Raw genomic sequence first — 17,378 nt, 5'->3', positions numbered from 1 at the left:
CCCGGGATAAAAAGTCCCACTGGCTCTGGAGCGGCTGCTTTTAACCACAGTGCCCACAGTTAATCAACAGTTTTCTCCTCATTGTATTAATAGACTTGTCAGGAGTGCTGCCAGGAAACGCCCTCCTTTATGGCAACACAGTTACTGATCGCTATCTGAAACCCTAGTTTGTTCTGCACTCAGTCCCTTTTGCTACTTTCCTGTTCAAGCTTCCAAGACATCGGACCTCTAACTGCACCCCATTATCAGTACCTCACTACCTCCCATTTCATATTCCTGCATGCAGCTTCAGGGAATAAATAGCAGAAAAGATGGCAAAGAGATAGCTACTTGTATCATGTTTGTATTTTTTCTGTTTTCAGTTTGCTGAGAAAGGATTTCAAGCAGCCTGGTTGGCTTCAAATTCCTCCAGATCCTCCTGTCTCAACATCCTGAGTGCTGGTAGCATTGCTGTGCACTACCATGTCCAGCTTGTTTGACAATTCCAACACCATGTTCAAGTCTGCTACCGTGTAATGACTGTATATAATCAGTGAAATTTAGAAGAAAATAATCAGAACTCTGATTTTTTTCTTTTTCGAAAGTTGAATCTGTTTCAATTGAGTTTGTCTGAGAGTACTGAGGATAACGTTTAGGAACACAGTATTTGCCTGGGATACAGGGGACTTTGTATTCATTCCCGACATCGTAAAACCCAAGAATCAAACAACACACACACACACACACACACACACACACACACACACACACACACACACACAAATAAATCACTGTCTAAGATATGTAAGAGAAAAATTATAGCTTTAATACTTAAGGTTTTATCCCTTGACACAAGGTCTTACAGTACAGCCCAGTTAGCTGAAACTGTCAATGCTCCTGCCTTGAGGTGCTTGGCTTTAATACTTAATTTTATATACGGCAGACAATAATTATACATATGAAGACAAATTAAATCCAGGTGGTATGCATAGCTGCATGCTTTAATGAAGTAGTAATAAGGCACTCAGTTAGCCTTTCAATTCCTAAAGGTGAAAGGCAGGTAATATCTGAAGTTTAGCACATCACTGTCAGCAAACAAACAAGATCCAGAAAGCAAAAGGCATAACAGAAACGTCCCCTTCTAAGGAAGAACTGCACTGAAACAGAACAAGTGTGACACTTTACTCTTCTTCTTCAAAACAGGTTATATTGAGTCTCTAGAAATGGAAGATAGATTTGTATAAAAATTACCAGACTTCTGAACAACCTAAGTCTGTTTTCCAGAAAATTTTTAATACTTCTTTTTTTTCTTTTTCTTTTTTTCAAAGCTGGGGACTGAACCCAGGGCCTTGTGCTTCCTAGGCAAGTGCTCTACCACTGAGCTAAATCCCCAACCCCAATTTTAATACTTCTTAATGTGAAAGACTATAAAGAGGAGGTTAAGCTAAATGTTTGTGAAAAACAGAGCATGTAACACTGTATGTATATGTGTGACGCAAGCTCATGTGTGTGTATACATCACTGAAAACAATCCTGGCATAGCAGTTTGAATGCATTAACAATAACTCCAGTCCCCGGTGCACCAGTGTCCCTGGTAGGAGCCATCCTCTCCTCGGTGTAATCTGAGCAAGCCAGACAATCCTCTACCGTGCTCTCCTGTGTCTTCTGTCCTCCCTAACAAAGGCTTCTGGGGCAGGGGATTTAGCTCAGTGGTACAGCGCTTGCCTAGCAAGCGCAAGGCCCTGGGTTTGGTCCCCAGCTCTGGAAAAAAAAAAAGGGGCTTCTGCTTTGTATTTATTGATCAGCAAAGAAAGCATCACCTGGGGAAGGAATGAGGAATGCTTTATAGAAACCTTAACAAGCAAGTGATTATTAAAACACACTCCTGGGTCAGGGGCAGGATCACAGCAGTAAGTTAGCTTAGGTTGTAAACCTTATTTACAAGGAAAATCTAAGGCAAGGATGGTTTCACGGTGTTTTCTTAAAGGCAGGTTAAACAGACAGGCTGAGTAAACAGTCGGGTAGCAGTCTTAGTTTTAAATGACCTCAAGCCCTAGCACTAACTTCGGCAGTCTCCGGGCAAAGCCATGCGAGCTGCCTGGCATCATTGTAGGAGTAATAGTGGTGGGTGTGAATATGCTCAGCCCAGAGGGGCACTATTAGGTGTGGCCTTATTGAAGTAGAGGAAGGGGTCACTGTGGGGGGTGGGCTTTGAAACTCTCCTCCTAGCTGCCTGGAAGGAGAGATCTTTCTCCTGTTTGCCTTCGGAACAAAGAGGTAGAACTCTCAACTCCTTCTCTAGCACCATGTCTGCCTGGACTCTGTTATTCTTCCCACCATGATGATGGACTGAACCTCGGAGCCTGTGAGCCAGCCCCAGTTAAATGCTGTCCATTATAAGAGTTACCCTGGGGGGTTGGGGATTTAGCTCAGTGGTAGAGCGCTTGCCTAGGAAGCGCAAGGCCCTGGGTTCGGTCCCCAGCTCCAAAAAAAAAAAGAAAAGAAAAAAAAAAAAAGAGTTACCTTGGTCACGGTGTTTCCTCACAGCAATGGAAACTCTATATTTTAGTGCTTTGCTTGTAGGTATGTGTGTGGAATGTGTGCTTGGTGCCTACAGAAGGCAGCTGAGGACACTGGATCCCTGGACTAAGAGCTATAGACCGTTGTAAGTAGCGATGTGAGTGCTGAGAGTTGCACCCAGGTCCTCTGGAGCAGCACATGCTCTTAACCAGCTCCCTGCCTAGCATTATTTATCTATAATAATTTATTCATTATAATCATTTCCTGGAGTTAGTCCTTTGTATGCCTTCATCTTTGATCCTTAGAATTTGGATGAAAGTTACATTTGCTTACTCCTTGAATCCTCACAGATTTCAACGAGATATCAGAGGAGCTAGAATAATGGTTCAGTGGTTAAGGGCACTGGCTACTCTTCCAGAGAGCCAGATTTGGTTTCTAACTCCCACATGGCAGCTCACAAATGCAGTAGCTTCAGCTCAGATGCTCTCTTCTGGCCTCTCTTGCCAAATCATCTTTGCAATGACATGAACGAACATGAATAAAATATGCCGATAGTGCTCTTTTTAAAACTGAAAGCATATTTTATATCAAGGGGCATTATGAAAAGACAACCTAAGAATATAAGAAAACACTTATAGTCTTTGATGAGAGTTTAATATCCAGAATATAAAAAGAATTACAAGTCATCAAAAGAACAATTTATTTATGGCTGGGGAGATAGCCACCCACCACATGTTCTCAGTCTGGCCTTCACACAGGACAACAGTTCCTAAAGTAGCACAGGAGGCACACCGTGCAAACCTATCCCTCAAAGATGTGGGCATGGAAATACAATATTCACTAACCAAATATTTCCTCCTACAGGCCAGGAACCATGCTATCACCTGATTCTGCTCCCCACATTGTAGAAGGGGCTGTAACATTAGAACATCTGAAACATAAAACTTGCCTTTTCTCTTTGCTGACTTCTAGGTAAGCTTTTAAACACAGAGTCAATTTGCCAAGAGAATTGGTGGTTAGCATCAGTTAGATTGTCTCACACGTGCCCTGCATGCCCTGAGCTGCACGAAGAAACAGCTGGAGAACAGGAGAACAGCACGGTGGGGGTGGGGTTAGTGGGGGCCAGGCCACAGGAATGCTGATTGGCTTTCTAACTTTTAATCTATTGTTTAAATCTGGGTTTTCCAGTCTTAGCATACTTCATTTGGGATAATTCTTTGGGAATGAAAAGACATTCAGTGTCCCTAGCCTCCAACCACTAGATGTCAGCAGCACCCTCTCCTAAATTGTAACAAAACAAAAACAATTCTGGTTACTTTTTCAAGTCTTCTAGCAGCAAGCCTGCCCCTAGGTGGTCATCACCATTACTCTTCAACTGTGTATTTAGTTAGTTTGTTTTGATGGTTGGTTAGGTCTGGCATCACCATCACTGTTCTTCTGTGTATTTAGTTAGTCCTGTTTGTCTTGATGATTGGTTAGGTCTGACAAGCTTTCTTATTTCAGCCTTGGCAGGATCTACTAAGTAGCCTAGGCTGGCCTCAAACTCATGATGTTCCTTCCAGTCTATCCACTACTGGTTTTACAGTTGTAGCCATTACACCCAACACAAGAACCACCAATACACACGAACGATATTTACCTTGTTTCTGACTGTTCTGACTAGGATTAGAAATGTAGGCTGGGTCTTACATCACAGCTCTCTCACTTGCTATGGACCTGCAGCACATAAGCATTCTTAGTCTCAACTTTGACCTGAGCTTCATTAGGGCTCCTATCAGGTAGGACTGTGGTCGTCAGTATCCATGAGGTGGTACCCAGACACTACTAGCAGACAAAGACTAAGCAATGCACAGTCAGGGCTTAACCAGACTGTCATAGGAGCTCTGCCATGAAGGAGCTCACTATTTAGAGAGGGACACAGGAAAACACACAAAGGACTACATCTAAATTCTCATTGCCATCAACAGTTCTGAGTCTGTTTTAGCTTTGTAAATCAGTTTCCCATTCCAAAGAGCTCCACCAACTGAATCCCACTCTTTGGCTCATTGCTCAACAGGATAGGTCTAATTCACAATCCAGCTACAAAGAGGCAGGACGGGACTGAATTGGGTCAGAAGAGCCTAAAGCTATATGAAATGGCTGTAAAAGTGAAGCTAACAGCCTGAGCTCTCCCCGGCCTGTGCTCAGGCAGGTGGGGGCACTTCCCCACCCTGTTCCCCTCTTCCAACTTGTCAAGCAACACTTTCTAATTACACTCGAATCTCTGCAAAAACCATTTAACATGAAGGCTATGTGTGAGTCACCTCTTAAGGCCCTGATAAATCAAGATATCAACACCCAGCACATTATCAGTTCCTCTTTCCTCGGGATGAATTTTCTTATTTATTTTTAACAGGTATTGTGGAGGCCGGAGGCACTGGATTCCTCTACAGCTGGAGGTACAGGTACGGTGCACCATCTGTCATGAATACTGGGAACCTAACATGCTTCACCGTGCTCTGAAAAGGGCAGTGAGCTGTAAGCCATGAGCCACCCACGTCCTAAGAGTGGTCTTTCAACAGCTGCAATCTTAGAAGCCAAAAGTTAGTTCGTTTCTCTTAAATGCATGGTTCATCATCAGATATTGCACTGAATCACTTTTTAAGCTATTTGTAAAACCTTAATCTACTTTGAAGGGTGAAAAAATACTCTACATTTAACATTAAAAGAATAATTTACTGGAAGAGGTGTTTTCCAGTACAAAAGGATAATTGAAACGTATATAATGCCAATAACATGAGCAAAGGAGAAGTGGCTAAGTATGTCACTCTGTAGAGTGCTTGCCTGCACTAGCATACACTCACCACACACACACACACACACACACACACGCAAACACACACAGACACACACACACGCAAACACACAAACAGACACACATGCACGCAGACACACACACAAACACACATGCACACACACACACACGCAAACACACACACAAACACACATGCACACAGACACATACATGCAAACACACACACAAACACACACACACACACACGCAAACACACACAGACACACATGCACACAGACACACACATGCAAACACACACACACAAACACACACACGCAAACACACACACACAGACACATGCACACACACGTGTACACACATGCACCAGTGAAAGCCACAACAGTCTTTATTCCTTCGGTTGTGTTCTTAATCATCCTCCTTCGTAGCTGCATTTTCATTAGTAGAACCAACAGTTTCCTTACACTACACATATAATAAAGGATAATACTAAAAACTACTAAAACTATAAGTAATTTGGTATATAGTAGAGGCTTACATTAATAGTGTTACATGTCATCTCTAATGGGCTACCAATACTCCATTTTCAATATGCAGAGAAGATGCAAAAAGAGCTGCTGCTTCCTTACACCCTAGGACAGCATCCCCCGTATCTACACCTATATCCCCAAACAGAACCATGCCCCTGCTTCCTTACACCCTAGGACAGCATCCCCCGTATCTATACCTATATCCCCAAACAGAACCATGCCCCTGCTTCCTTATACCCTATGACAGCATCCCCCGTATCTATACCTATATCCCCAAACAGAACAATGCCCCTGCCATCAAGTATTATTTGATTCTCCCAAAGACCTTCTCTCAGCCACCAAAATCTTAGAAGGGGAAGCCCCCCTCAGGGTGCCAACCCACACGCACCATCATCCACCCCCTACCTCCCTACAAACTGATATATAAAAGAATACAGATTAGATTTTTAGTAGAGAACTATTGGAAACACACCACCTCATCCTGGTGATCAGGGCCGTGGCCATCATCATTAAGTCACATGTTACTTTACCCTCCGTGGTCTTCCTTAGCCATAACCCAGTCTTATCATGAGGAAAGAATAAGAAAAACTTACAGTGAGTGATCTCACAGAACACTAACTAGTAGTTCTCTAAAAGCTGGTCCTCATTCTCAACAGAAGTAACAATAAATTGAAACCATGGAAGTCCTTGAAAATGGACTCAAAGAATGAAGCCACACCTGCAACACAAAAGGGTCACCAACGACAAAATGTCAACAGCCTCTGGAATCCCATGCAGACAGGACCACACTAAGCAAGAGAGAAACATTCCCAATCAGAGGAACAGAACCCAGCACCAGCCAGCCACCTCCTCAACTCCATGAGGACAGGGTGCAGATGATTCTCCGTGTAGGGAGAAACTCAGGAGCATAACAGGCATCTGGTTTCTCCTGTGCTCTCATGCCCTCTGGCCCACAGACTCTGGTAACACATGTGCTTCCTATTCAGGTGTGAGGAACAAAACAAGGTCAGGAGTGAGGCAGGTACTTCCCAGGTGAGGACACGGCTACAAAGTCATAAACCAAGGCACTTCAGTAAAAGAAGACAAAGTTAGAAGATCCAGGTTTAAAAGATATGGACGAGAGAGAAAGAACCACAAGTTAAAAGAAAAAAAAAGTTAATGCCTCAAAGGTAACAATTCCAAATAAGAGGGGAAATGGGCAAAGCTTCAGGACAAGGGACCCAACAGAAGGGGGATGACCGATATTCAAGACGGGACAGACCCCACTGACAGTCAGCTAATGTGCACATGGAGTCATGACTGGTATTCAGAAATGAAAGCCAGCACACCACTGTTCACTACAAAGAAAACAAAATGTGTAGGAAAAAGTAAAATCACTGCATATGCTTAATTCTGAACATGATTTGGCTATGAAAACATAAGCAGTGGAAATTGCTTATACTAGTTAAATATTAAATATTACATAAATATTAGTTACATTGAGAAGTTATCTTAGGCAAATTTATCACTTCTCCACAGTCCACAGCCCCACGCCAGGGAACCTTGAAGTCCACTTTCAGATTGGGTCTTCCCACATCAGTAAACCATGACAATCCCCCCGAGCTGCGCCCACCAGCCAACCCAACACACACAAGCCTTTGCTGAGGTGCCCAGGCCATTCCCTACGCTGTACCAACTTGACAACTAAAACCGTCACACAGGATTACTAGTATTTCCCAATTCACAGAATTATTTCAATTGCTTCACAATTTTTATTAACATGAACTAGAATTTACACAAAAATACCAATTCCTGACTTTATCAACTGTCAGCCACAAAACTGCTTATATTGTCACTAGGAAGGTAAGAGTCAAGGAAGAAAAATCTATGCAAGCACACAAAATGGTTTCTTAGAAATATTTAAAAAAAATCCTTCAACTAAACATTTGTACATTAAAAATATAAACATAGGAGCTCTCTCCAAGGTATTTCTTTGTCTCTCATCTTCCATTATCTAAGCTGAATCCTATTCCTAACCCTCAATGCCTCAGTTTAGAAAACCCTGCTTTACATATGAGATGGCTAGTTCACTTCTCCCAACAGCATTACAAGTTACTTTCAGACTGGAGGAACTTTTGTTTCCTTTTGCTCCACGACTCTCTCGACTTCAAGGTAAATATGCTTTTAAGACATACCCTCATCTAATATCAGACGTAGCCAAGCGGACAGGCTGGCAGATCTCTGACAAGAGACAACCGAGTCAACCATGTACCAAAAGTATCATGAGAAAATGCCTTGATGAAATCAGTTATTTTGCATGATTAATATATGCTAATACATTTTGGTTCTAAATATATTTCTTTTAATGAAAATATTCTTAGCCACTCAATGATTCTAATACACAGAGAAAAGTCACATCACAGAGACCTTATCTGCAGGTGTAGGTACTGAGTGGGTCCAGTGACACTGTGAGGGGAGCCCTGAGGGACAAACATGATTACCTGCTGTACTGAGGTCTCAGCTGGGTACTGATGTGATGGAACCCAGACTCTGAACACAGAAAGGGACGGGCACGCCTGCATCCAATGCTGACAGGTTAGTGCTCTTCTGCTGAGGACTGTACTGAGGGGATCTGGTGTCTACTCTCAAGTCAGGAGCAGTCAAGATTACTAAAGGAAATCCTTCAAGGCAGCAACACAGTAGCTACTCACAGAGCGTGTATCAAACAGTCCAACAACCACTTTTCCTCCTTCCCAACAGTGACACGGAACCACCCTCCATATTTGAAGAACAGTTTTTAAGTATTCTTTCTGACCCAGTCTCAGCCTGGTGATGGGTGACAGGGAACGTCAACTGGATGACGTCCAACTCCTCCCACAACAGGCACCTAAAAGGCATGGTAGGACCTCTTCAATGCCATTATTTCCCCAGCTGTTTCTCTCTCCCTGGCTCAACTGGCTTTGTTCACATCACATCAGTTAGGTGGGCTACTTAACTAGGTAAGCCATGAGCCATCAGAAAGCCTTATGACTGAAAACCAACCTTTCAATTAGGCATTTTATCCAATACTCTTTGTAAATCACACAGTTTCTCTCTTTTAAGTCATCCGTCATAGTTAATTGGATGCTACGGCTGGCAGACTGCTGCCTCTTACTGACAAAAGGGCAAAGCAGTTTAAGGAAACTTAGTATGTGGATTGATGTTTTGGTGTATTCAAAAAGGAAAACAGGGACAAGTGCAATGAGTGCATCATTTAAATAAAAGGTGCCCCCCCCCAATAGATGCTTCCTGAAGCCCAGACATTCCTGACTTACAGTCCCTAAGAGAAGCACTTCCTTTCCTAAAGACCACAAGTTTACAGACTCAACCGCTGGGTAAAATATCACAGCACAAACCAAGCAACACCAATACAAGCTTCAAATTCATATTAACTACTGACATGGTGGATAATAGTTCAAAGACTCACATAACCAAGACAGATAACACTGTTCCGGTTCAGTCCTAATCAATGAGCTTTTTGTTTAAGATTGGTAACTTTTTATTTAAACAGGCATGATAGAACACTTGGGAGGTGAAGTAGGAAGACTAGGGGTCCAAGGCCAGTTTGTGCTGCATACAAATATTTCCAAAAAAGAAGCCATTGTATTGTATAGATTTAAAAACAGGTCTTTAGGTAAATATCCTTGTGTCAACTCCCCCTCCATTACATCTCAGGAGTTACACTTCAGAACATAAAGCAAGTGCAGCCAGCAACTGAAGAAGCTACTTCAACTACACACCTATCTTCTATGTAGTACCGGATACTGCACACCTATCTTCTATGTAGTACCTGATACTACACACCTATCTTCTATGTAGTACCGGATACTACACACCTATCTTCTATGTAGTACCTGATACTACACACCTATCTTCTATGTAGTACCGGATACTACACACCTATCTTCTATGTAGTACCTGATACTACACACCTATCTTCTATGTAGTACCGGATACTACACACCTATCTTCTATGTAGTACCGGATACTACACACCTATCTTCTATGTAGTACCGGATACTATGCACCTATCTTCTATGTAGTACCGGATACTACACACCTATCTTCTATGTAGTACCAGATACTACACACCTATCTTCTATGTAGTACCGGATACTACGCACCTATCTTCTATGTAGTACCGGATACTACACACCTATCTTCTATGTAGTACCAGATACTACACACCTATCTTCTATGTAGTACCAGATACTACACACCTATCTTCTATGTAGTACCGGATACTACGCACCTATCTTCTATGTAGTACCGGATACTACACACCTATCTTCTATGTAGTACCGGATACTACACACCTATCTTCTATGTAGTACTGGATACTACACACCTATCTTCTATGTAGTACCGGATACTACACACCTATCTTCTATGTAGTACCGGATACTACACACCTATCTTCTATGTAGTACCGGATACTACACACCTATCTTCTATGTAGTACCTGATACTACACACCTATCTTCTATGTAGTACCGGATACTACACACCTATCTTCTATGTAGTACTGGATACTACGCACCTATCTTCTATGTAGTACCGGATACTACACACCTATCTTCTATGTAGTACCGGATACTACACACCTATCTTCTACGTAGTACCTGATATTACACACCTATCTTCTATGTAGTACCGGATACTACACACCTATCTTCTACGTAGTACCTGATATTACACACCTATCTTCTACGTAGTACCTGATACTACACACCTATCTTCTATGTAGTACCTGATACTACACACCTATCTTCTACGTAGTACCGGATACTACACACCTATCTTCTATGTAGTACCGGATACTACGCACCTATCTTCTATGTAGTACCGGATACTACACACCTATCTTCTATGTAGTACCGGATACTACACACCTATCTTCTATGTAGTACCGGATACTACACACCTATCTTCTATGTAGTACTGGATACTACGCACCTATCTTCTATGTAGTACTGGATACTACACACCTATCTTCTATGTAGTACCAGATACTACACACCTATCTTCTATGTAGTACCGGATACTACACACCTATCTTCTATGTAGTACCGGATACTACACACCTATCTTCTCTTCCTGGACCAATCTTGGCTCTTCTGAAGGATGCTTTTCCCACCTGAAGTTCCTCCTCTTTATCTGATAAAAAGAGTGATGTAACTATGAAGATCAAAGCTAGAATCTTCTCATTGAAATACTCGTCTCTAATCATGTTTCCTAAACTTTACAACTCTGGTCTCTTTTAAGCCCCACTAAATGCTATTTAAATTTCAACTATTACTCCAAAAACAATGAGAGAACACTCCAAACCTTAAAACACACCCCAATGCAATGCAGGTCTCTGCAGTGTCTCTGCCCCCACTCCTGTGCACATCTGCTCTGAGGTCTCCTCTCCCTACAGAAGTGTGTGCAGTTGACAGACCCTACCCACTACACCTTCTTCAGGTGTCAGCCCAACTCCCCACCAATCCCCAAGTCCTCTTTCTCACTAGACTGTGCTGTAACCCCCAGGACTAGCTTCCTGGGACTTGGACTCAAGGTTACCTCTCCCTTTAGTTTGGCATCTAAGGAAGAGAAAGATCAAAGGGGCTCTGCTACATAGAATTTCAGGAAGCTTCAGAGGACTAAATTATTCATCCTGATAATGACTAGCAATGACAAGGACTCCAAAGCTGACTCCAGAGAACTCCCCACGCAGCACAGAACATAAAGCAGTGTGTCACCACATGTAAGTAACATGTCACCACGTGTGAGGGGGTCGGTGCCTAAAGGAGAAGTTAATCAAGATGCAGGGAGCTGGGGGTATTAGTGTCTGGGAAGAAAAAAGCAAAACCTCAGAGAACGAAGATGAAAACTAAGAATGAATCACTGTTATTCCAGCGCAGGAGAGGAGAGTGGAAGACAGCTGGGGTCTAAGCCACGCTGAACGTGGCGTATTTCTGGCTGATCCAAGTGCAGCGGTGAGACAACACACACACTACTCAACAATCACAGAGGGAACAAGAAACAGTGACATATGAAATGAGGCAGTCAGGTGACGTCCAATTCAGTGTTCAGTTACAGCTAGTAAGTCAACAGAGAAGTGAGAGCCCTGGAGAAACTGGAGGAAGGCTGGGGGAGGGGAGCTGCTGCCACCCCCGCTAGGTCTGCTCTTTGGGAAGCCACTGTCCTCACACCAAAGATACAGAACTTACACTGGACAGCAGCTCCTACTCAAAGTGTGCGTCACTACCAGATTACAAATTCTAAGCTCGAAGAGTGAGAAAAAGTGCCGTCCTGTAAACAGCTTTCGAAAAGCTCATGTCTCCAGGGCGGTTTTCCCACCACACCGACCTTTCTCAATTGTGACCCTAATAATCGGAAAGAATTCTAAAATTTGCAGTAGGACACTGCCTTGGCTTTGCACAGAGGTGAGGTGGGACAAGTAGACAGTGTGACCGTTTTTGACATGATATGCAAGTTAGCATTCTACTTTTCCTTATTTCTTAGTAACATCACTAACAGCTATGTAAATCCACCAATAAGAAAAAATTCACTGAATGTTAATTTCCAAAAGTTAATATCCTTCGAGGCCAAGGACTCTAAAGCCCATGAGATGGCTCAGCAGGTACTTGTCAGCAAGCTTGACAACCTGAGGTTGATTCCTGGAACCCCTGAGGTGGAAGAACTCGGGCTCCAGAAGTACACATGGACAGGTTCACAAATTGTTTTAAAAGACTCAACTGTAGTCAATGAGAATTGGAAAAGAAATGCTGGTGTTGTTCTATCACATCACATGGTATAGATCTTATGATGTAATAAAGTCTCCTAACACATGCTTGGGGTTTGTCTTTTGTTTGCTTCTGTTTTGTTCTGAGATAAGGTCTCGCTCTGTACCCCAGGCTAGCGAATCATGAAACTGGTGAACTTCTTCTGCCTGTGGATCCCAAAGCGCTGGGATTACAACTGGGTTAACCTCTTTTCTTCTATTTCTCCCTCTTCTCTCCTTCCACATTATAACAACAGTAGGAGGAGATCATTGACTCAAGCGTCCTGCCATAAACAACAGGGTTGGCAGTGAGGAAGACAGACTAGAATGGACAGGGTAGTTGTATTCTGGCCAGCCGACCATCACACACAGATCACTACCCATAGCTAGGGATCCCTACTGACTTCGCGTGGTCCCTGACAGTGATTCTTCCCTCCTATGTTCATCCTGAGAAATATAGGACATGTGAAAGGTTGAGTTATTAAATACACTGCTGTGCCTGGAGAGATCCATCAGTGGCTAAAAAAGTTTACTGTATGAAGACCTGGGCTCAGATTCCAGCACCACTAGTCTCTCACACACCCGCTACCCCAGCACTGGGCAACTGGAGTCAGACTTGCTGGCTTAGCAGAGTAACTAAATATATGACCTCTAGGGTCAGGGAGAGACTGAGAGACTCTGTCCCAAAAGAATATGGAACAAGGGAAGAGAGGAGGACACCTGACTCCCTCCTTTGTTTACATGAACACAAGGGGACACATTGACCTATGACATAGGTAGACCCCCAAATTAGGTAACTGTCAGCAAAGTGAGTAAGAAAACTTAATCAAATACGTTATTACAAGGGGCTTAGGATATAGCTCAGTTGGTAGAGTACTTGCCAAAGCCCTGAGTTCAAGTCCTGGAACATCCTAAACCAATCATGGTGGCACACAGTACATACTAAGTTCAAGACCTGAACTATCTGTCTGAGACCATCTCAAAAACATATAAACCTTATCGTCAGGACATCATCATCACTCTAGGGTGTATCTTCCAGCTCTTGCCATGTTCAGTGAAACATAATTCACACAGAATTCAGCCAACTGAAGCCCCGACTACAAAGCTATAAGCTATTTTGCCATGAAGGTGATATGATAGGTCCTAGGACCCTGCACCTAAGCCAAAAGCAGTAACGTAGCTAGCAATGAAGGGAGTCAGACAGAGCTAAAGCAAAGTTCCAAGTAAACCCCTAAAACAGGTACAGCCCCACCCCTAAACAAAGTGACAGGCCCTAGGGTCAGACAGAGTGCTCCAGTGAAAAGACACGAAGACTTAATGGAGACTTAAAAGCTTGCCCACAGGCTGCTAGGGACCTAAGGGAGGCAGCCCAGTATACCTCTCAGCAGGAAGGATTCCAGGTCCGTGTTTCATCGCTGAAGTATATTACACATGCAATCAGAGAATAGCTGCAGTGACCCGTACTGTACTTAAGTCAAATATTAATATTTAAACCCAACAGGATGTCCGCTGTAATGTTCACTGGCCTAACCTTTGACCACCTCTGACCTGTGGTAGCACCAAGATTATCCACCCATGGCATACCATACAAGAAAATTTGATGATTTCATTTCAGGAAGATCCACTGGCTCCCAGTGACCTACAAGGACAAACTGCTTGCTGCTTCTTCCGTTCATTCAAGCAGCCCCAACTGAAGCTCTTCTAAAAGCCAGCCTCTGTGCTTGGTAAGGAAACAGCTACTGGAGTCTTGCCTGCAGAGATTCTGTGCCCAGTGCAGGGAATAAGTCCAGTCAGTAAGAGCCCCCCCCCCCAAAAAAAACCCCAAAATGCACAATGCTAAGTGATGAGGTCAGGCACACAGCAATTCAAGAAACAAAGCCCCAACCTTTATCCCTTTATCTGCTTAACTGCACTTGGCGTTCAAGGGTTTTCAAATGTTCCCATTTCCAGAGCCTCTTAAGTACAGAGCTTCTCTGTTGAGTCTCAATTTTGCCAAACGAGAAAAGCTGAGCCAACCGTTTCGTTTCTAGCATTCTACAGCTATTCTGCTACTACTTAAAACATGAAGATCGGCGGGACCGATAAAACACAATCAAGAACACATTCAACCGGGAGGAGGAAGCCCGTAGGTGGCTCCCCACGGGCAATATGAGAGGGCACACAGGGCAGGGCAGGGCAGCCAAAAAAAAAAAAAAGGGCTAAAACACCTGTTTCCTCCCACACCTGGTAGCTGGCTGTGTCGCTAAGCCCAGTCCAGCATCACCTGTCACACTTCTTAGTCTTAAGCCTGTGAAAACCACCAACGTCAGATCAACACATAAACAAAGTGGCAAATAATCCCAAAATAGACTTCAAAATTGAACCTGTGTTATCATAACGTTTTAAATTAGTGAGGCGAGATTAAGTAATAACTTAACCGGCATCCCTACTGCTGGGCAAATGAGCTTCAGCGCCAAGCAAGAGACTCAGTTTCAATTTTTAATTTTTTTGTCTCAAAGATGCATTAAAAATAAGTGTGGCCGCTTGCTCAGCAAACCCCCAGAGCCTCTCCAAGTATCCAGCGTTCCAGTACTTTCTGAAAGCGAGGGCGATCTTCCTAGTCTTGTTCTGCATAATTATGTCTCTGAAACGCCATCCTAAATTTGAATGAAAATAATTTTCTTATGCTGGGGTGGATCCGCGGCGCTCAAAACTGGGCCGTAGAGCTCCGGCTCCCACAACAACCAGGACCTCCCAGTGTCCCGGGGGTCGCCAGCAGCAGGCTACTCACATCTGAACCTGGTCCACGGCCTGCAGGAGGCGGCGGCGGGCAAGCCAACGGCCTGAGGGAATAACTGCACCTCGCCAGCCCCGACCGGGGGATGACCGCGACCGCGCGCCGGCACCCCCTCCCCCAGGCCCCGGGCTGCGGTCCCCGGCCGCGCCGCGCAGGGCCCTGAGGACCGCTGCCGACGTGGGGGTCTCCGCAGATGCCCGCGCGTCCCCAGGCGGCGCGGCCGCGGCCACGTAGCCCACGCGAGGAGAGGCCGCGAGCGGGGACGTGGCCCCCGGGAGCCCCCGGCGCTGTCTCCGGCCCGCTTACCTGCGGCACGGCGCGCGGCTCTCACTCGGCAGACTGTCGGGCGGCCCGGGCGGGCTGCGGCGAGAAGCGGGCGAGCAAGGGGCGGGGCCGCCGCCTCAGGAGCCGCGGGCCACAGCGGAGCCCGCGGGGCCTCATGAATGGGACACGGCGGCGGCGGCGGCGGCGGCGGCGGCCAGGCTGGCGGTAGACTGCGCGCACGCCCCGCCCCGCCCCGGCCACGTGACGCGAGCTCCGCCCCCGCCGGCCGCGCGCCGCGAGCCCTGGGCCCCGCCGGGAGAGCGGCTCGACGCCGGCGCTAGCCTCGGGAGAGCGCTTTTAAAAGTTTCCTCCGGTCCCCATGGCAACCTTTGCGGCGCTGCGCGGGGCTTCAGAGCCCAGCAGCCAAAAAAAAGTGCAAACGGTCTGCTGCGTGATGGTGTGCAAACGTTGTCTCCCGCGTAACGCGAGTGCACCATCATGGGATCGCTGCAGAACCCGTATCTTTCCTTATTTACCCTTGGAGCTCAGTGATAACACCTCCTACTTAAAAGTGCACTTCAACGGCTGCAGCTGGGAGTGTTAGTGGCGTCTCCTGCTTTTTGTCTTGTTTTTCTGCAGCCGGCCCTTCCGATGGGATGGGAGTAGAGGTGGAAGCCCACGGCATCACTTCTAAAGGCTTGTTAATTTCTCCATGTGCACCGCGAGCGTGAGCAGTCTAGGGGCCGCTGAGCCATGCGTTTATACCGACTCTCTCTGGGAGGGACCCGGGCGCAGCAGTTTCTTTGCAACAATGAAGCCTGGTGGGCATAGGTTGTGCTGGGACCCAGGAAACCTTTCACTTCCCGGCCCAAGTACCTCCAGGTGAAATTCAACCAGGTTGCCTCAGTAAGGCCATCCAAGTTTACTGGGATTTTTTTCACCTCAGTGAGGCTTTTTATCTCACCAGTGAAAGAAATTTTTTCAAGGTTGGAAGTTTCCCGTAAATGTTCGAGGGATGTTACTCCGCTATGGGGAAGTGCAATTAAAGAACCCAGTCCTCGATCCCCAAGTTGATGCACTGGAAACAGCGACGCCTTCCCAATGGGGCGCTTTGAGTATTACACGTGATTCCCATAGAAAGCCCAGCATAGCTTCCAGCCTGGACTGTAGAACACGCCGTTACTATTTGTTTTCTAGCTTTTCATTCTCCATCTTGACTTTTCCTGTTTCTCTCGGGATAGTTTCATTACCTCCTACCTTGGGAGGGAAATATTCTCAGGCTTCCTTCCTTTCATCATGCAGGAAGTACGAGACAACCCGCCCTTCCTCTGTCACCGCCCCCTCTGGGGTTTGACACCTTACTCCGAAGGATTGGCTCCTGTTTCTAGTATTTTCCTCATTCTCTGGTGGCTGCCTGATTTTATACTACTACTGAGACAGAGTGGGAACTAATTAAATATTCATTGACTGTCCCTCAACTTCCTTCCGCTGTGAAGTGGGGGCACACCCAACTCCCATCTGCTTCAGTGCCCAAGTCTCTTCTCACTTTCTGACCCCGCCACCTTCCAGGTCCATAGCCCGGAACCTTCCCCCACCAATCATGTCTTCTAGTCTAGATGTCTCTTCCTTCATTTCAAAGCGAGAAGGCCTTGCTGACCCTACTGTCGTTTGGTTCAAGATGTTTTGACTGGAATTTCGTGCCTTCTTGATATTTTGTTTAAGAACAGACATCTT

At 45.2% G+C, this 17,378-nt stretch overlaps 1 protein-coding gene across 2 annotated transcripts in view; it reads right to left on the bottom strand.

Annotated features, from left to right (window-relative positions):
* Window positions 1-15,826, bottom strand: part of Lpin2 (lipin 2) — a 74,809-nt gene extending 58,983 nt beyond the window's left edge. The window contains exon 1 of one of the 2 annotated variants that reach the window (XM_039083795.1): window positions 15,687-15,826. The gene's annotated coding sequence lies outside the window, so the exon portion shown is untranslated. Of the gene's footprint in view, window positions 1-15,374; window positions 15,460-15,686 lie in introns of those variants that run through there. The other variant, NM_001108236.1, reaches the window with a different exon arrangement.
* Between the last annotated feature and the right edge of the window lie 1,552 nt (window positions 15,827-17,378).

Source organism: Rattus norvegicus, chromosome 9 (assembly GCF_036323735.1).
Source record: "Rattus norvegicus strain BN/NHsdMcwi chromosome 9, GRCr8, whole genome shotgun sequence".
Taxonomy (NCBI): Eukaryota; Metazoa; Chordata; class Mammalia; order Rodentia; family Muridae; genus Rattus; species Rattus norvegicus.
This window is presented reverse-complemented; position numbering and strand designations above follow the sequence as displayed.